Below are 21,157 nucleotides of genomic sequence, written 5' to 3'. Positions count from 1 at the left end.
GCTTCAAGTCTTCTTTCTCCTGTGAAGGCCCCCAAGTACACATAAAAATTTTTTTAAACTTGTATGCTTTCCTCTGTTAATCTGTTTTATGTCAATTTAACTCTTAGGCCAGCTAGAGACTCTAAGAGTAGAGAACTTTTCCTCCCCGGCAGAGATTACAGTGGAGTTGAACTTCATAGAAAAGGAACAATTCAGATTCTAGGAAAGAAGGAAAGAAATCAGGACGGTAGACAGAATAACACAAAGGCTTGGAAGAAAGGGAGAAAGCACATAGGAGTTTTAGAGGATAGTGAGGAAGTCATTCTGGACACACAGTTTTTCTATGAAGAACATGAACATGAAATGGCAGACTGAGAGGAAATTTTGAAGAGTTCAGATTAAGAAATGTGAACTTTAGGTAGAAAAAAGTACTTCAGGAAATTTTTTACAAATGTACATACACACATGCCCTACAAGTACACACAGATTAGACAATCTGAAAAAATCACTGAACTTAATACATTATGTATGACAAAATTAAAATAAAATTCAATTACTTTAGACAGAGATAGTACCTAGAAAACACACAAAAAATTCTGACAATTAACTAATCTTTCCGTTAAGATTTCATTCTTCTAAACTTCTTGAATTAGAACTTCCATGTTACAAAATACTGACTTCCGATTACTAAGAACTTTATTATACAACATGAGTCATTCTTGATTTTTCTTCTCTGCTTGTCTTGCCCAACTCTTGAATATTTCATTACTTCAACATCAGCATATGGAAAAGAAAAAGGGGGAGGAAACTATAATGAAGTCAACAGATTTTTGCAATGTAGTAAGACATGCAACTTCAAGTTCCAATTCCCATTACCAATGGTTTGATTTCAAAGAAGTCATTCAGTCTCATAGTGTCTCAAATGTTCTCACTTCCTTTCTTACATACTTGAAAGTTTATAGAACTCAAAAAAAATCATGAAAAAGTGCTCTGAAAACTACTGCCATACAGTCATACAAATTGTATCAATAAGGGTTCAATGAGCAGGGAAAGAGTAAGGTTATTGGCTTGACCAAGGCTTAAAAGCCACTTGTAGATTGTGTTTCAATCTCCCAACACACTATGCCCTAAATTGGTATTATCTTCTTATTTGAAAAATTCCTGAATATAGCCTGCACACTTCATCTGGTTAGAAAATACTCAAAAGAAAGAATACTGGACATACACTGTCCTATATAACCAAAGGGTAACTCAAAGCCACTTACTTGCCACTTTGAAGAGTCCTGTATGACACGAATATTCAAAACATTCTAGTAATTCCACACAAAATGATTTTGAAATCAAAACTCAGTACAGAAGGTGCGTATTAACTAAAACCACCTACAGGCTAAACCCATGAATTTACAGAATTCTGAATCCGGTTAATTGCAGGATAGTTACATTTAATTATATTCTAGTTGAGTATTGGACTTGTTTACGGAGACGTTGCTGGGTGACAGAAGCACTGCTTTCACAACCTACTCAGTTTTAGATCTCAAGTATTCTCTGCTCAGAGTCTAAACACTATCAACTGTAACATATATAAGAAATTAAGAACAAGCTTCTTGCCATCCTAGACATCTCTGAGCCTTCACTGAAACAGCTTCACAACCAAAACAGCTTTACAAGGAATGTAACTGTAACTTAAGGCTTTAAAAATACTTGGCAGTGGGCATTTTTAAGAGCTAAGTGCCCATTTATTACGGTCAAAAGCTGGTATAAGGATTTATCGAAATGTCCATTTAAGCCAGGCATTCATTTACTCCGTCTAGACCTTATCTCTGGAATTAAAATTGTCTGCGGGGTCTTGGAAAACGGTAGCATAGTTTTTTCATCACAAATGAAACTGGTGGTACCACACGTCCAGCCACTTAAACTAGCTACACAAGCGCCAAGCTAGAGTGCATCCAAAAACACCCAAAAGGGGCGCCTGGCTGGCTCAGGTCCAAGAGCACGCGCGCGGCTCGCAATCTCCGGGTGCTGAGTTCGAGTCCCGCACGGGGTGCAAAGATTACTTACATACATACATAAACTTAAGAAACAAAGGAGAAGAAAAAAAAAAAAACGTCCCTAAGAAGTTTCACGTGCACTTAACTCGCCACCGAACATGTCTCAGCGCCTCCATTTCTAACACCCGCTCCAATTACTTTACAGGAAAAGTAACAACACAACATTCAAAGCCAAGTTGTTTAGAAAAGGGGAGCATCCCAAAAAACTACGGCCCAGACAGCGTCCCCACAAAAAGAGGTTACGTACCAGACTCACACACAGTCCTTGCGACTTGCGCGCGTAAAACTTAACAGCGCCCGGGGCTGTGGCCGCGCTCGCCACCTGGGAACACCGGCACAGCTCCAGCCACCGGCACCCGCTCGACTCTCCTCGCCCCGGCATTGGGGCTAAGGGGTGCAGTTCCACACGCGGGGTGCTGGCCCGGCGGGCAGCCGCTCGCGGCGCAGGCTGAAGAGGACGAGCAGGGAAAGCAGGGCCGAGCGCGCCCCTCGGACTCCCACTCCAGGGAAAAGGTGAGGTTTCCCTGGAGAGCTCCGAGGACCGAAAGGGCGGCGGTGGAGAGAAGAGCTTCGCTGCGCCCGGGTGGACGGGCTGTCTCCGGGTAGCGAGGCGGCCCAGTGGCTGCCGACCGGCCGACACGCCACCCTCAGCCCGCCGCCCGCCGCCCGTCCAGCCCCGCGGAGCGCGTCGGTCGCGAGTCCTGAGGGCGCGCGAGCCAGGAAGTCCCGCCCCTACGCCGACGTCACCGGCGCCGCGGACGCCGGCCCGGGTCGGCAGCCGTTAGAGGGAGGAGACGAGCGGAGTTCGAGCGGGAGCGACGGCCAACCACGGCGGGAACGCCGGGTGGAGGCAGCGCTACGGCGGAGCGCCGGGGGGCCACAGAGATCCCTCCAGCCGAGAGCGGGCACGTGCTTCAACCAGCCGGACTGAAGTGCGTGGCTGAGCGAGGAGCCGGTCTCCCTCGCCTCCTCGCAGCGCTAGGTTTCTAGGGGGATTTTCCCCCCTTTTCGCGCTTCCCTTTGCCGGCTCTTCGCCCAGAGCAGGAGGTCCTGCTTCTGCCTTCGTCCCCGATCGTGCACATTTCATGATTCTGGAGTCGCCTGCCTGCCACGTCAGCCTGGGAGCAGGAGCTCCCGAGCGGCGAGTCCGCTCAGCTTGCCTGGAGGAACCGGCCGGGTCAGCACCAGGGCCCCCGGGGTGAATACTTCCCCGCCCCCCGCATCCTGCTCGGGAGTCAGGGTGCCCACTGGGGATAACATTGTGAGCTCTTTATCTTGAGGTTGCAAACTAAAGTTGGAAGAGAAGGTACCAGTTTTTGAGAGCGTCGGTTCTATGCCAAGGGCTGAAATAAGGTAGTTTCAGTCTCTAAGAATATGTAGTGGAAGAAACAGGCGCTCTTCCTTTCCCACGTTTGCTCAGTGACCTGGGTTGGGGTGGCGGTTCTCCTGCATTGTAAAGCACAGCTCATTTTTACATAGGCTGTAGCCGTGATTGGAAAGGCAACTCAGATAGGACCTTTTGGGGGGGGGACCATCTTTTTTTTTGTAATGGGGAAAGAGGAGCGATTCCACGAGAGGATGCGCTGGCTAATGGAGTGTCAGCACATGGATTACAAAGGTGTGGGATACAGTATCAGTGAACAGAACATAGAATCCAGAAGCATACTGCTGTACCTTGTACAAGTGTTTAATAATACGAGCTCACATTTGCTGAGCATTTAGGTATCAAGTACAAGAGGCCTTTTTCAGGTTGTATTAGTTAACACTAAGCCAGGTGCAATTATCTGACTTTAGAACATTACCCAGAGCCATTACTGGTAAATGTTGACGCCAGACTTCTGAACTCCAGAAGTCTTGGTGGTCATCAGTAAACTATATGCTATAAATCACTGCTAAGTGGGGAAAAGATTATCTGAGAAATAACAACCAATGGAGACAGGCCCTCGATCTCCTTTCTCAAATAAATACCAGATGAATCAAAAATTTAAAGAAATGTAAAGAATGAAGCCATAAAAAACACTATAAGAAGATCAAGGAGAGTATTTGTATAATCTTGAGGTGAGAAAAGCCTTTGCTAACTATGAAATGAAAAACGGAAATCATAACAGAAAAAATTGGATGAAGAACAGAACAGCCTTTGCTAACTATGAAACAACAGAAATCATAACAAAAAATAACATGAAGATGATAATCTATATACAAGTTGTAATCTTCTATATACAAATAATGAACCACCGGAAACTACATTTGTATCGTGCAGAAAAAGAAGGAAAAATACAAAGAGCTCATAGAATATCAATTTTAAGGGGTGCCTGGGTAGTACAGTCTATTAAGCATCCCACTCTTGGTTTCAGCTCAGGTTGTGATCTCAGGGTTGTAAAATTGAGCCCTTCAGTGGGCTCTGTGCTCAGTGCAGAGTCTGCTTAACACTCCCTCTCCCTCTTCCCTCTCCTTCTCACCCCCTTCTCACCCCATGAATGCATGTGTGCTGTCTCCAATCTTTAATTTTTAAAAAAGCTTCCAAAACACCACAAAAAAATTACCAAAGGAAATCAATAGGACATATTTAAATCAAGAAAAACAAACATCTAATTAAATGAAAAAGATGTTCTACATTCCAAACAGATCCTTTTTGTCCCTCTGCATATATAGGGATATGGGGTTACAACTACTATTGTGCACTATTGATGTTAAGGTTGAAATTGGGACAGTCTTAATTACCAAAATTTCATTAGCCTTTGCCCCAAAATCTCATTTCCTGGTCCATTCATAAGGAAAACATTCATATGGATGTTCCTCACTCCCTTTTTTGTAATAAGTGTTTTTGGAAACAATATAAGTGCCATCACTAGGATGCTAGTTAAATTACCGTGCATGTGCACAATGGAATACCCTTATGCTATTAATAACATGATGAATCTTTATTTACATGAAAATATGTTCATAACATATAGGCCCTCCCATAAAAGTAGACTATAAATCAGCAGGAACAGCATCTTCTTGACATGAATATATATGTGTGTATAAATATACAAAAAGATCTGGAGAGATGTTGGCCAAAAAACAAGTGATTTTTATTTTGTCTTTTGGATTTTTTTTATCTCGTTTGAATTTTTTTATGTCTGTATCATTTTTACAAAAAAAAAAAACTTTTATTTTTAATTAAAGCCAGTGAAAGGGGAGCCAGTTGACTGTAGACGCCCATAGTTAGATGACCAATGTGAAATAATTATATCTGAGAGCTAAATTCTCAGCTTTTTAAGTATCCTCCATTTGATGATATTAATTTACCTCAAGTTGGTAAATGTAACTCATCACTTGGACATGATGATTCCGACTTCTTAAATTGGCCACTGTATCCATGCTATGTTTTGTTCTCTGTGTACTTCTCATGGTATTTGTCACACTGAATTATAATTCCTTCTTTCTGTCACTAGACTATTTGCTCCTATAATATGTATCCTTTTCTGCCATATGTTATATATTTGTTTTCCCCGATACATTATTTGTCATCTATTTTATTTTTTATGCAGAAATTTTACTTTTAAAGCAGTCAAAATGCTAATGAATTATACAGATAATATTAAGGGATAGTTCAACTTTATGCCAATAAATTTGACAACTTAAGTAAAATGAACAAATTCCTAAAAAGATAAAAAGAACCGACACAAGAAGAAAAAGAAAAGATAAATGGACCGATATCTATTAAAGAAATGGAATTTCTAATCAAAAACTTTCCTACAAAGAGAACTCCAGGGCCAGATGACTTCACCAGTAAATTTATCAGACTTTTAAAGAAGATAAAATACTAATCCTATAGATTTCAGAGAATAAAGCAGAAATGAACACTTCCAAACTCATTTTATGAAGCCAATATACTCCTGATATCAAAACTTGACCAGGACATTCTACAAAATAATTACAAACCAATAACCCTCATGAATATAGATGATAAAATGCTTAATTAAATATTGGCAAATTGAACCTTGCAATATAAAGGATGTGATGCTAAGGAAAGTGTGGTTTAGCACTGAAAAGTCAGTGTTAGTTCACTACACTAACAAAATGGAAGAGAAAAATAAAACAATGGTCTCAGTAGATGCAGGAAAAGCATCTGACAAAATTCAAACCCATTCACTTAAAAAAAAAAATTTAAGCAAGTTAAGTATAGAAAGGAACTTCCTTAGTATAACAATCATCTTTGAAAAATGTAGTGTTGAAATATTAAATCTTTTCCCCCTAAGTTCAGGAACAATGTAAGATTCTAAGAATGTTTGCTCTCACCACTTCTATTCAGGGGTATGTTGAAGGTCTTAATCAATGTAAAAATGTAACAAAACATAATTGATGTAATCAATGTAACAAAATAATAAAATGCATAAAAATTGGAAAAACTTGGACTTTATGATTTCAAAATTTACCAAAAAACTACAGTAGTCAACACAGCTGTACTGCCAAAAACATACATATAATACAATATAATATACATATACATATATATACATATAATATACATATACATACAATTCAGAGTCCGTAAATAATACCTTTACATTTATGGTCAATTGACCTTGACAAAGGTGCCAAGACAATTCCATAGGGCAAAGAACAGTCCTCTCATAAAGTTATGCTGGGAAAACATGGAAAAGAATGAACTTGGACCCCTATACATAATACAAATGTTAAGATGAAGCAAAGATCTCAACGTAAGAACTAAAACTAAAACTCAGAAAAAAGCATAGCCATAAATCTTCATGGCATAACAATGGTTTCTTAGATGTGGCACGAAGAACACAAACAACCAAAGGAAAAAAAAATTATACTTTATCAAAATTTAAAAATTTTGTGCTTCAAAGAACACTATCAAGAAAGTGAAAAAACCACATTTCCTGGTGTGCCTCTCAAGCCAAGCCTTGCCCCCACACCTGCCCGGCTACCAATGAAGTGTGAACACCATATGTGGAAGAAGATTCCATAAGTTGGTTGATACCAAGATATTTCTGAGTAATCGGTGTGTGACAACTGTGTGACTGAGGAGGAAGGGATCCAGGTTTCCCAGCAGAACACCAAGGACTTCTTTTGCGTTCTGAACCTTAAGAAATGTGATATCTCACAGCCCAAGGCGCTGGCAGTGCCGATATATCCACGGCCTCTGCCTTATTTTGCTAGTAAATTCTGCATCAGTGTGACTGATGCATCCAGAAGATGCTATGGCTTCCTCAAAAGTCAGGGGGTGTGCACTGTCTTTGATAGGATAGCTGGGGATTTCAGCTTCCTGGAGAGTCAGAAAGAACTTGTGCCTCAATACCACTAGCACAGTGAGGAAGAGCCAGTGTTCCCCAAGCTCACCTCCACCTATCCCAGCTGGGTCCCCTACTTGGAACGTGTGCTGGGCCACCCTGTCACCCCACCACCACCACCACCTCTATACCACCAAGTCTTCCCATCAGATCATGAGCTCTCTGGTGAAAGATTACTTCACCAGACAGCAGAACCTGGCTTCAGACAAGATTTTCCACATTATTATGGTCTCTGTTATAATAAGCTGAAGGCCCTTCGAGAAGATTTTCCCATAGCTTCCCATGGTTCCTGGGGTACTGACTGAGTGCGTATTAATCTCAGGTGAAATTGTTCAGATAATGGAGCAAAGTGACCTCTGGTGAAATGACACTGCCACGTATACCCCGTTTTCAGGCCTGTAGGAGAAGGTGAGGCACTGACCCCACGATGGAGCTGGGACCAGCAGATATCTGGCGCACAGCTTCAGACCTGTGGCCCAGCAGCTGTTTCATGAGGATGTGAGGGAGGTCACCTGCTGCACCCTGAGGAGCAAAGACTTCCAGGAGGTCACTGCTGAAAAGAATGGGGAGGTTTTGTTATGCTTTGCTTCTGGGTACTGCTTTCGAAACATCCAGGATATGGTTCTGGAGCTGGAGAAGAGCAAGTTGCCATGCCACTTGGTGGAAGTGCTTGCCTGGACCAGTGGATGTTTAAATGACAGAGGTCCAGCCTAGACCAAGGATGGGCATGCAGACAAGGTGCTGCTGTGGCAGATGGAAGGTATCAACACTGACCTCGTCGTGCAGCCCCTATACCAGCGCCCACATGCAGGAGCTATACCAGGAGCGCCTGAACAGGGCCAACTCCCCTGGAGCCCAGGAAGCCCTGCACACAATGTACCAGGACCCAGGGCTCTCTGCCGTCACCGGAAACATCAAGAGCTAAAGGTCGAAAAGGCTGGGAGGCAGGTCCTATCAGCTGCCCAAGGAGGGAGGAAGAGCTGAGTGTGGGCATCAAAGACCCAGGAGGAAAACCACTCAGCTTCTCAGTTATCACTTTTGTTTTTTCAGAATTCTCTACCCCCTAATTGTTGGTGGCTCCCTCGGTCAGTTTGATTTGGTGCTACCTTTGTAATAATGTGTGACTGGAATATTTTAATAAGAGAAGGACTGCCCCAAGTTAAGTATCCTTTTAGCTTAAGACCAAAAAATAGGGCACCTGGGTGGCTCAGTCATTAAGCATCTGCCTTTGGCTCAGGTCATGATCCCAGGATCCTGGGATCAAGCCCCATATGGGGCTCTCTGCTCCTTGGGAAGCCTGCTTCTCTCTCTCCCATTCCCCCTGCTTGTGTTCCCTCTCTCACTGTGTCTCTCTCCAAGTAAATCTTAAAAAAAAAAAAAAAAAAAAGACAAAAATTATCCTGAAGAACAAGAATAAATGTAGATTACTATCTTTTAGGCTAAAAAAATCCCAAAAATGTCCTGTGAGGAGATAAGACCCCAGAAGTTCAGATTCATGTACCTCAGATTTGATGTGGAAATTAAGATAGGAAGCAAGCAGGCTGCAGGGTTTGTGGGGTCACACTCCACAGTCTTCCTGATCTGGCTCTAATTTTTACCCACTTACATCATTCCTGAAAATGTTTTTGCGAGAACATGAATAAATTGCAACCTTTGGGAATCAGGGGCTCATATACAAATCTGGATTTCCAGCTTTTCTGACAACAGTGGGCCACATTCCTCAGTGCTGTGGTTGCCAGAGTACAGTAGCAGCCTCCTCCTGGGACTAGCCCTCTAACGAGGGGACCTTGTGGGTATTTGTGGCTGGGGCCCCATACTCATACTTTTATATTCAGCCTTATGGTGAACCCACCTTGAGGCGGGGAAGGTCTGGCAAGGGTGACAGTTATTACCGACAGAAGCATGTAGGGTAGAGATGGGCTGCCCTGCTTAGGCCAGGCTGTGGGTTCAGGAAGGAGTTACCTTAATTCCTCCCCAGTGGGGTTAGCAGCAAAAGACCCTCCTGATCTGCTGTTGTCCTGCCTCCTCCCTACCTGTGTTTCTTGAGGGACCCTCTCATCCTGCAGCCTGCACCGCTCCTGTGAGCGCACCACAAAGAGAAGGGACTAGCAAGCAGCCAGAAATCTACAGAATCATGGCACTCCACATCAGGACTCATCCTTGAAATGAATGACATCCTTGAAATGGCCTGGTGTTGGGTTTTCAAAGCACTTGGATTTTGTTACCATAAACGATGATGTCCTTAAGCCCTCCATGTTCTAAAGCCTTAGCAGCCTCAGTTTCTTTCATCCTATTCTGTATCATGTTGTACCCGTATACCTATCCAAGTTGATAGCTAGATATTGTGTAAAGTTGTATGTTTTGGGGGCACTTGGCTGGCTCAGAAGAGCATGAGACTCTTCATCCTGGGGTCATGAGTTCAAGCCCCACATTAGTGTAGAGATTACTTAAATAAAAGCTTTTTTTAAAAAATCATATATTTTTTTCCTTTCGATCTGTTCACAGATTTCATCCTCTGCAGAAACTTATATGAAATAAACAGGAAGAATGTAGGGAGAAAAAAGAAAGTGAAAAGACAACCTATAGAATAGGGGAGAATATTTGAAAATCACATCTGATAAGAACTTGTATTCAAAATATATCAAAAATTCTTACAATTCAACAATAAAAAGAAAAGCTAATTTAAAAATGGATGAAGGATTTGGACAGAGACTTCTCCAAAGAAGATATACAAAGAGCCAATAAGCACATGAGAAGGTGATCAACATCATTGGTCATTAGGGAAATGTAGATCAAAACCGTGATGAGATACCACTTTATACCCATGGCGTGGACATTAACAAGCATTAGTGAGAATGTGGAGAAATAGGAACCCTCATACCCCAGTGGTGGGAATGTACAATGGTACTTTGGGAATCACTTGGCATTTTCTCAAGAGGTTAAAATATAGTTACCATATGACCCAAAGATTCCTAGATACATACCCAAGTGAATTGGAAACCTATGATTACACAAAAATGTGGATACAAGTGTTCATAGAGCACTATTCATAATAACTAAAAGGTAGAAACAATCCAAATCACCATCAACTAATGAATAAATAAACAAAATGTGGTATATCTATACAATGGAATATGATTTAGCCATAAAACTGAAAAGTACTGATTCATGCTACCACCTGGATAAACCTTGAACACATTATATGCTAAGTGAAAGCTACATGTTACATGATTCCATTTATATGGACTATCCAGAATAGGAAAATCCATAGGGATTAAGAAAATAGATTAGTAGTTGTCAGGGGCTGGGGCTGGGGATAATGGGGAGTAACTGTTAATGAATACAGGGTTTATATTGGGAGTGATAAAAATATTTTGGAATCAGATAGTGATGAGGTTGCACAGCTTTGCAAATATACTAAAAGCCACTGAATTATTCACTTGGAAAGTGAATTTTATGGTGTATGGATTATATCAATAATAGTCATAGACAATATGATAATACCTATTATCATAAGTGCATACACAGGGTACATGTGGTAACCACATAGGTTATGTGGTAACCTATGTAATACACAAAAGAGCTACTAGAACTAATAATTTAGCAAGTCATAGGCTATAGCACCAATATACAAAAATCAATTCTAGATCTATATACCAGCAACAAACAACTGGGAATTGAAATTGAAAATAATACCATTTATAATGTATACAGAAACATCAGAAACCTAGGGATAAAGAAGACAAAAGATGTGTAAGACCTCTATATTGAAAACCACAAAACTTAGCTGGGGAAATTTTTAAAGTCTTAAATAAGTAGAGAAATATGTCATATCCATGGATGGTAAAACTGTATCATTAAGTTCTCCATTCTTCCTAAGTTGATTTGTAAATTCAACCCAATCTGTATCAAAATTCCGGCAGGCTCTCTTTAGTTTTTTTTTTTTTTTTTTTAGACATAGATGAATTAATTCTAAAATGTATCTTAAAAGCTGAAGGACATAGAATAGCCAAAACAATAAGTAAAAAGAACAAAGTTTGAAGTCTTATACTACCAGATTATAAGATTTCTGGAAAGTTATAGTAAGCAAGATAGTGTGTTACTACATAAGGATAGGCTAGTAAATAAACAGATCCAAGTCTACAAATAGAACTCCACATATGCAGTCATTTCATTTTTGACTAAGGCACTAAAGCAATTAAATGTGAAAGAAAGTTGTTGTTCCTGTTGTCTTAAAAAAATATATTGCTAAAACAATCTGATATCTATTTGTTTTTTTAAAAAAGAACCTGGGCCTTATTTTACTCCATATACAAAAATTAATTAAAGATGGTTCATAGGCCTAATATAAAACCCAAGTCTGTAAAACTTCTAAAAAAAACATGGAAGAACATTTTTATAACTTTGGAGTAGGCAAATATCTCTTGCATGGGACACAAAAGGCACTAATCATAAAAGAAAAATTTGACCAAAGTTAGACTTCATCAAAACTTAAATTTCTGTTCTTCAAAGACAGAATTACACTACAGAATGAGAAATCTGTACCACACATGTATCTAGCACAGAACTTGTATCTGGAATATATAAAGAACTCCTATAAGTTAGTAAAAAATTAAGTTATGAACAATAACACACTGAAGATAATATCTCAACAAAGTAGGTGCAGAAGGAATATATCTCAACATAATAACACATATAACAAACCCACAGCTAACATCATACCTAACAGCGAGAAGCTGGAAGATTTTCCTCTAAGATCAGAAACAAAACAAAGATGCCCATTCTCACCACTTTTATTCAACATAGAATTGGAAACGCAACTAGTAATCAAAAAGTGTACCCACACTCAGAACAAAGGCAGGTATATGATCCTGAGGGATAAAATCCAAACTGCAGAAAAGCTCCATAAGCTGTCAAACAACAAATGGGTTTGTCTGCTGTGGCAGATAAATGAAAGAAAGAATTACCGTAAAACTGAAGGTTTGGGTATTATGGAGCTAACAAAGTTCACATTACGAGTAAGTGGAATAATGGGGTCTTTAGGAAACTAATAGGAAATTGTTTACAAGTTTAAATTTAAAATGAGAAAAAGTGAGGACATCTGTTTGGAGTATTTGAGCAAGAAAAAAATGCTCTAGGATACGGAAATTCCTTAAATAAAGAACAAGCATTCCAGTATTGCTTTTCACATTTAATACTTTGTTGCCAGAGCCAGAACTGATGTAGAGAAATAAGCTTGTATTTCAGAATGTCAAGGAAAAAAAGCTATATGTCATATGGCTCAGTGGCAGACAAAACTATTTTTGTCTCTTAAAATTTCACATACCTTCTCCTTTTCTCATCTCTCCTCCTCTCTTATTCCTCTTATCATTCTACTTTTCCCTCTTCTTCTGTTTCATCACCTTCATTTTTTCTTCTTCCTGAAGATCAGGTTTCTCAACCTTAGTTTCCTTTTTTGACTCCCTAAGAAGCCAGTTTAGATATTTCTTTTCCTAACTGCTTCCTCTGCCCCCTATGAGATCTTAAAGCACAGATATCTCAAATGTCCATTTATATACAGCGGCTCTTTGGAGGACCACAAACCATTGTAATATCTCGGGGTTTTTTGCCCATCAAGAATGCATGCCCCATATAATAAGCTCTTTGAGGGAATCATGTTTGGTTTACCTCTGTCCACTCTTGAGCTTAGTATAATTTTTGGAACATAGTAGGGAATCAATAAATATACTAGATGAATACTCATTGGGTAAAAAGTGAAAAATGATCTCTGCTACAAACTTATCATCCAACTAAACTAATATTCTTGGATCTTTTTTTAGACAATGCTACCTACTGCTGATTACTGAACAATGCCTCCACATTCCAAGAATGTGTTTCTGAGACTATATCCTTGTGACTTGGTAGAAACTTGGAAAGCACTCTAGTCACAAAAGCAGTGCATTTGCAGCCGGTTCTGAGGGTGGGTTAGTTACACAGCTAATTTAATCTATCATAATTAATGTTCTTTTCCTAGTTTCAGTTTCAGATACTGATCACTGCCTAAATTCTTCACTAAATTCTGATGCTATAAGTATCTTTGTATCTCTGATGCTATAAGTATCTTTGTATCTCTGATGCTATAAGTATCTTTGGTACTTCTATTCCATTATTCAATTTTATCAGTTTCAGCTGAGGTACAAACATTAGAGGATGAAAAGAAAGTGGAGGCACTGTGGGAGAGAGAAAAAAGAAATAGAGGTCGTTACACTTTACTGTTTCTTTTTTTATCTGTAAGAGCTCTTCTAGCTCTAAAATTTTGTGATCTTGATGGTTATGCTCTGAGTGGTTCAAAATAAAACCATTTGGCAATCTGTGGAGATGTTGCTAGTTGCCTCAAGATGAGGGGGACAATGCTACCAGCATTTGTGGGTGAGGCCAGGAATGCTAAACATCCCATAATATACAAGACTTTGGTCAGTTCAGGTCCTTGGAAAAGAAGACACCAGGACAGAATCAGATGAGCAAGAGATTTATTGAGGAGAATAGCTGTTAAGAATAAAGGAGAAAGGAAGAAGTAGGCCAGGAGTGCCTTCATGCTGATGTAGTTCTGCTACTCATGAAAGAGAGGGAAGGAATCAAGGTTAGGTAGGAAGAGCCTCAGGCTGCAATACAGCTCTGAGAAAGTCTTGGCCATGCCAATAGGGAACCTTGGAGCAAAATCTAATCCCCATTTGAGGGGTCCCAATTTGGGCAGGCATGGCCTGGCTCTAGAACCTTCCTGTGCTCAGCCACTAGTGGGAGCAGGGGGTAGTTCAAGGAAGGTAAGACTGTAGCATAAATGCTGGGGTGAATTGCCAAAGTATGGCACTAGAAGATGGTCCACGGAGTACAAGCCCCACAGTAGGCACTCAAGGGTGCTTGCTTTCGCTATTTCTTGCTCTCTCCTTTATAAAGAAAAAAAAAAAAAAAAACACTTTACCCAGAAATCTTTGTCTATAAAGCAAGAAAACAAGATGATATAAACAAGAACATCTCTGAGACATGCTTAGGTGATGATTTTGACAATTTTCCTTTCCTTTTTTTTTTCCCCAGGTTAAAGTTGGACAGAGAATAAATTTGGAGAGACAAGTCTTGAAAGTTGAGATCTAACATGGAAAATAAGATGAATTAACTTCCCAGGCTGCCTGACTATTTGCATTTCTAATTCGCAATGGTTTGTTTCTTCTTTTGACCTCAAAAGGTGTTGGGGAACTTAGGGAAACCTATATGTCATCTTTAAAATTCTACATATGGTCGTCAAGAGGAATAGCATCAAAATTTAAAAGAGGTGGTACCATCTGGCTTACAGTATCAATAATCTTATCACAGATCCATCCGTGTGGTTTCTGTTCAGACTCTGAGGCTCTCACTTCACTGTCAACCTCATTCACGTTTACAGTTTTAACACTGCAGCTGACCATTTTTTTAGTTGATGGTCTGCAACCCTTTGCCTGAGCTATAGGCAGAGTTACTATGGGTGGGAATCTTCACATCATCATTAACAAATACTTTACCAGTTTCTTTATGTGGCTAGCAGGTGCTTCTGAACAGGCCAGCTTGGAGGAATTTTCTTGGCATGATTTTTAATTTGTATCTTGATTTTTGGAGGTAAACTGATGTTATTTTTAATTGCTGCCGGAGGCATTTTATCAAAGGATTCCTTTTTGGTTCCTTTATATTTGTCATCTGCTTCATCTTCTTCATAAGTATCATTTCCTGATATTTCTGCAGATTTGGAAAAACTTGTATCTATTATTTATTCTCCTCTTTATGATTTCTTCGATCCTATTTTTTCTTTCTGGTCTTTCCAGCAAGTTCCCTCTCAAAAATCCAAGCAGTGTATCGCATGACCACCATAAAATACCCCTTACACCACACTGATCGATTTCTCCACTCACATTCTGGGAGCGGCTCCTCTAAAATTCCCCTAGACTTCTCTTCCTGAGCTAACGCTTAGAAGGAGATTCCGAGGACAAACTACACCCCCATCACTCAGTTGGTCTCAGGGCTACATCTGCTCCTCCTCCTCCTCCACTACCCATTCCAAATCCTACTGTCTTCTACCTGTCACCTCTGCAGGTCTTAGTAGCTTACCTGGATGTGACCCAAATCCTTTTTCTTAGTGAGAATGTATGTTTATTGGCAACTATACCCTTCTCAGGCAGGAACTGCGGTACATACTCTTCTACATTTCCAATTACATACCCAGAGGCCTCCAAGCGAATCACCAAGGATCCACATGTATTTTTCCCTTTATAGGAAAGCAACCCTTCCTCTTCCTGTTGATCTGGGTCATTTATCCCTACCAAGAATGGGGACTCCTCTTCTTGCCTGCTGGTGGCCAGACACAGGAAGTCCAAAGTGCCCAAACAGTAGCCATCGTGTATAGTTCAGTGGGACTCTTACTGTGTTCCTTGACAAAAGTGTACTTCCTTTGGGGACCAGAAATTCTAAACCTGCAAAGCACAGAGTTTTGAGAACAGGAAGCACAACATCTCCCATGGACTCACTGAGATGGTAAGTGGGACCACTTTTGCTCCCTCCACTTGTTCCTGGACGCACATGTTCTTCCTATTAGGGGCGGCGCCCATCAAAGTTCTCTGATTTAGTGTATGTACTGCATCCTGAAGGAAGGTACTCAATCCTCGCAGAATATTGCCTCTAAACTGCCACTTTAGCTGTGCCTTCAGTAGGGTGTCTAGTGTTCTCATCAGGCTGGCTGCTTCTGGGTAGTGCAGTGGGTGGTACAACCAGTAGATGCCCTGGACATGAACTTCATACCTACATCACCTTTACTGTGAAGTGGTTTTCCTGTTGGGATGCCATGTTGAGTTGAATCCCATGCCAGTGGATATGGCCTTCTGTGAGCTCCTAGATAGTAGTAAATGTTGAGGCTATGCAGGCACAATAGGTGTTGGGTCCGTTATCAAAGGAACGAGACTGAGACAAAGTTACGCAAGGCCTTATTCTATGCCAAGCATTAGAAGTTAGACTGACCAGCCAGGGAACGAGGCTGAGACAAAGTAAAAGTTACGTAAAGCTTTATTCTATGCCAAGCATTAGAAGTCAGACTGAGTGGCCAGGGCCGCCTCGGAAGAGAGCGATGCCCCTTGGTCTTACAGGCTAGTTTTTATAGGGCACAATCGCAGACATCTGCATATGTGGCTTTGGCTGATTGGATGTCTCCTACTTGTGTGTTTTAGTAACGGTTACCTAGAACCGATACTAGTAACTGTTGGGGCGCTTATTAAACAACAAAATGGCCTTGTTTTAGGTGTGTGTTTTAGTAACAGTTACCTGGAACTGATATCAATAACTGTTGAGGCATTTATTAAACAACAAAATGTCTACCTAGGCAACATGGAGTCACTATGGCTAAGTAGGCCCAGGCAGGCCCTAGGGGGTTAACATGTTTTAACGTGGAATCGACCCCAACATAGGCAAACACATACCCAGAATAGGTATTTATCCCTGTGAGGATGAACTACTGGTCACTACAGAATGGAAAGCACTCAGTGTTGTTGACTTGCCACCAAATGGCTCGCTAATCTTAAGTAAAATGCCTTCTCAGGGACTCAGTGTTAGTCTCTGTTGCTAGCAAGTTAGACCTCCAGAGATAGAAGCAGTTAGATTGGCCTTGAAGTGGGAATTCTTGCCATTGGGCTCATGCGTGACCTCTGTCTCTGCAAACATGAGCATTCCATTCATGTGCCCACTGTGCCAGTTTTGAGGTAGGCCATGACAAAGCTTGACTAACATCAACTGGTAGAATCTTGATATCTACTTGACTGTTCCATACCCTTTCCAATGTTGGAATCAGCATGTGAAGTAGGAATCATTACCCTTGTGACCACTCTATCATGTCTGTCCACACACCTCTACTCCAGACCTCCCTGTCTCCAATCTGCCAGGCTTTTCCTTCAAAATCCCCATCACAGGTGCTGCTTCTTTCAAACAAAGCAGATGACCAACTATACTGCTTGAAGCTCTGCCCGCTAGGAAGATTTTTCTCTCTCTGTTTTCTTTTGGGGACACCAGAATATGGCTGTAATGTACCGCCATCCATTTTTTAGTTTCCATCCACGTACCAAGATGACTCATTGGTAATCAAGCTTGAACTTTTTCTTCTCCTCAGCTGGCCATAGCGCCTGAGGAAGGGGTGCTAGTACAAGCATAGTGGGCTATGTGGAGCGGGGACTACTGTTTATGCCTTGAGATTTGAGTATGAATGCATCATTTCCATCTTATGATGAACCACTGCTGGGCCCATCAACTTTACGACAGGGTGTGTCTGACAGAATTCAGCTCACGGTGGCACTCCTGGACGCATGGTAACTTGCTTGGTGCCTCATGGTCAAGCTTTCTGCCTCTACTGGGGCCCAGAAGAATGCCAGCGGCTGTTTCTTGAGAGGAGTAAAATCTTCTGCTCCAGATGGCCTGGCCTTGCTCCAAAATCCCAGAGGACTATATTGCGATCTCCTACTGGGACTTGCTTTAAATTCCGCACTGACTGCTGCAGAGTGCACTGCCGTTCCAGGCCTCACTTAGGACTGGCAACCTTCCACACACCCCAGGATCTGAGCCAGAGTGGTATTCCTTGATGTGGAATTTGTGCTTTTGGAACCCAAAGAGGCCCACCAGACACTGTGTTTCGTTATAGAAGGAGACGCACAATACAGAAATTTGTCTTTTACTCTGGAGCGCATATCTCCACATGTCACTGACTATTGGACTTCTGAAAACTTGACCGAATCTTCTTACAGTTTATCTCCCACCCTCGGGAGGCATATTATCTTACCAAGGCCTCTAGCGTGCAAGCCATTTCTTGCTCATCCTACCCCCGAGTAGATTACCCTAAATATATTGGTATAATATATCCGTGTAGAGCTCTATAGGATACCCAGACCGTCCAGATCTTTGGACTGTATTACAACAGAGGGCAGAAGAAGTAACATAGTGTTACTTGACCTCTTCCACATGAGTGTGAATTTCTTCTTCTTTTTTTTTAAAAATATTTTATTTATTTATTTGACAGAGAGAGATCACAAGTAGACAGAGAGGCAGGCAGAGAGAGAGAGGGAAGCAGGCTCTCCGCTGAGCAGAGAGCCCAACGTGGGACTTGATCCCAGGACCCTGAGATCATGACCTGAGCCGAAGGCAGCGGCCCAACCCACTGAGCCACCCAGGCGTCCCGAGCGTGAATTGCTTCTTATCCTTATTTCTGACTGGAATATAAAGGAATGCTTTCACTAAATCAGTGACCACATACCATGTACCTGGGTCCTTCTTAATCTGCCCCCGCAATTACAGCACGCCCAGCACGGCCCGACTTGGGACTGCTGCTCGCTTAAGCCTGCTGTGCCAGTCTACCTTCGCACTGCAGGATACACAGTGGCACTAATCACCCCCATCAACCCTGGGACACAATATCATTTTTTATTAGGTTAACTGAGGTGAGGAACATTTTCAAATGCTCGTTGGCCTTCCTCACTATGTTAGTTCTTATCTAACAGCCTAAGGACCCAATCCTTCAACTGTCAATTACGTCTGTTGCAATTATATATTCAGGTACCAGGGAAACGAACAGGAGGTGGGTCAGACTTTAACCAGGACTCTACTGGTTGCTTCTGTAAGCCAGGCCTTACATGGACCCCGTGGCGTGCTGATGACACTTTGGATCTCCAGTTATCAGACTCTGCTCAGTATCCCACTCAAATGACTTGAAATGACTGGGCATTCCCCTTTACCCATGCTCAGTATCCCACTCAAATAAATGTCTTGGGTCCCTCTGGGGAATGAGGAAAAGTTAAAATATGTAGTTTTCGTGATGTCGCAGAGTCCTTCTCCTAGGGTTCCAGTCACTTATACAGTCAGTGGACTCCAGATTTGAAAATTGGCTCAAATTCAGAAACTCAGCAACACGTTACGACTTTTTATTGAGATTACCGCGCCTCCATTCTTGCCTGCTTCTGATTATAGATGTTATTTGCACCCTTATTAGCTGCCTATCTATTTTGCCCCCAAGGTAAGATGAGAGAGGTCCTCTTGCTGTCACAACTGGGCTTTGGCTGTCCAGCCCCCAATTGTTCATCTCTCTCTGCAGGGCATCAGTATGACTTAGTAGTAACTGACCAACTCCACTGTCTTTCTAAGCATTGCTCTCCCTATGTCTTTCAAACACCTGAATCATTATACAGGCAAGGATATTCCCCACACGAGGAGAAAACTGTGTTTTGTTTTGTTGTCCTTTACCAGTTATTTTCCCATTTTGAAAAATTACATCAGCGGCAACACTGATCTGATATTTGAATCACCAATACAATATGCCTTATCTGAATTCGTGCCTGTCTCATGTATACATGCGAATATGCATTCTTAACCTTTATTTCAAGATATAAACATAAATAAAATTGCTAACAATATTCCTTTGAATATTGTTTTCTCTAAACTCTAAAATTATTTTAAGCATGTGGCATTCTCACCCTTGTTGGTGGGCATATAAATGATATAACTTCCAGAGAGGGAATTTGGCAATATCTAGCAAAATTAAAAGTTCATTTTAATTTTTACCTTAAATTTTTACCTTAAACGGTAAAAAATTACCTTTTAATTTTTACCTTGACCCAGAATCCGACTTCTAGGAATCTATCCCAAAGAAAACATGACAAAAATATCAAATTACAAAAATGCAAGGATATTTATTACAGTGATATTTGTTTATAGTCTAAGACTTCTTTCAATCCAGATGTTCATCAGTGGGGGACTGGTTGAAATACATTGTAATGTATCTACACATGGAATATTATGCAGTTATTACAAAGTAATAACTATATGTATTGTTATGGAATGATCCTAGAACATGATAAGTTGTAAAAAAAAAAAAAAGGCAAGGTACAGAACAGTGGTATGTAGTGTATTCCTTTTTTTTATTAACTTTTATACTTTTATTAACAATACTGATGTTGTTTAGAAAATAGTTCTATGCAAATATACATATAAAGCAAATAAGTGATTATGCTAGTATCATTAAAAGAACTAAGAATTTTGGGGAATATCTGGGTGACTCCGTTGGTTAAGGGTCTAAATCTTGGTTTTGTTTCAGGTCCTGATCTCAAGATTATGGGATTGAGAGCCCCACCCGCCTGCCCCACGTACTGGGCTCTGGGCTCAGTGTGGAGTCTGCTTAAGATTCTTTCTCCCTCTGTCCCTCCCTCCTTACTCCCTCAAATAAAATGAAATCTTTTAAAAGGAACTAAGAATTTTGGTGTTAGGGAAGATATACAAATATAAAATCAAAGAGGAGAAAATTTTCTGTAATCTTACATTTAAATTAGAAGCATTAGTATGTTCTTAAGATATAATTTCCTATTTTAAAATATATATTTCCTAGCTCCTTCTACTGAAAAAGCCTATTTCAGTGAGCCCTCCCACCACCCAGGTTATGATTTAAAAACTATTTTCCTATAAAAGGAAGAATAGCAGAATATGCCATCCCAAAATATGCTACTTAAGAATAAGGATAATTTTTACCTGATGACAACTGAGAAAAAGGCGATATGAGAAAAGCTCTCTGCTCTTTCCCTATTTGTCTGAAAGCAGGACATAAACTTGTAAAGGTGTCCCCTCCCTGCTCCTCTACCAAGAAAAAGTCTTCAGTTAATCTTCAGAGACAACTCCAGACCCTTATCAGCCCAAAGAAGGCACCAGAAGTATCATATAGAACAATCCTTGCTAAAACCAGCCCTTATCTACCATTAGCTTCCCCATAAATACCTTCCCACAATTTGCCACCCTTAGAAGCTTAAAGTCCTT

The 21,157-nt window shown here is 40.9% G+C and overlaps 1 protein-coding gene and 1 pseudogene across 2 annotated transcripts in view; one reads left to right on the top strand and one right to left on the bottom strand.

Annotated features, from left to right (window-relative positions):
* CEP83 (centrosomal protein 83) overlaps positions 1-21,157 on the bottom strand; it is a 164,879-nt gene that overhangs the window by 130,638 nt on the left and 13,084 nt on the right. Inside the window, exon 1 of one of the 2 annotated variants that reach the window (XM_059402347.1) lies at positions 2,275-2,724. The exons of the other annotated variant lie outside the window; for it this stretch is intronic. The gene's annotated coding sequence lies outside the window, so the exon portion shown is untranslated. Of the gene's footprint in view, positions 1-2,274; positions 2,725-21,157 lie in introns of those variants that run through there. 2 annotated transcript variants of the gene reach the window in all.
* LOC132020252 (nuclear prelamin A recognition factor-like) lies at positions 3,576-8,252 on the top strand (annotated as a pseudogene).

This window comes from Mustela nigripes, chromosome 6, assembly GCF_022355385.1.
Source record: "Mustela nigripes isolate SB6536 chromosome 6, MUSNIG.SB6536, whole genome shotgun sequence".
Classification (NCBI taxonomy): Eukaryota; Metazoa; Chordata; class Mammalia; order Carnivora; family Mustelidae; genus Mustela; species Mustela nigripes.
The sequence above is the reverse complement of the archived record's forward strand: the minus strand, read 5'-3'. Positions and strand labels throughout refer to the sequence as shown.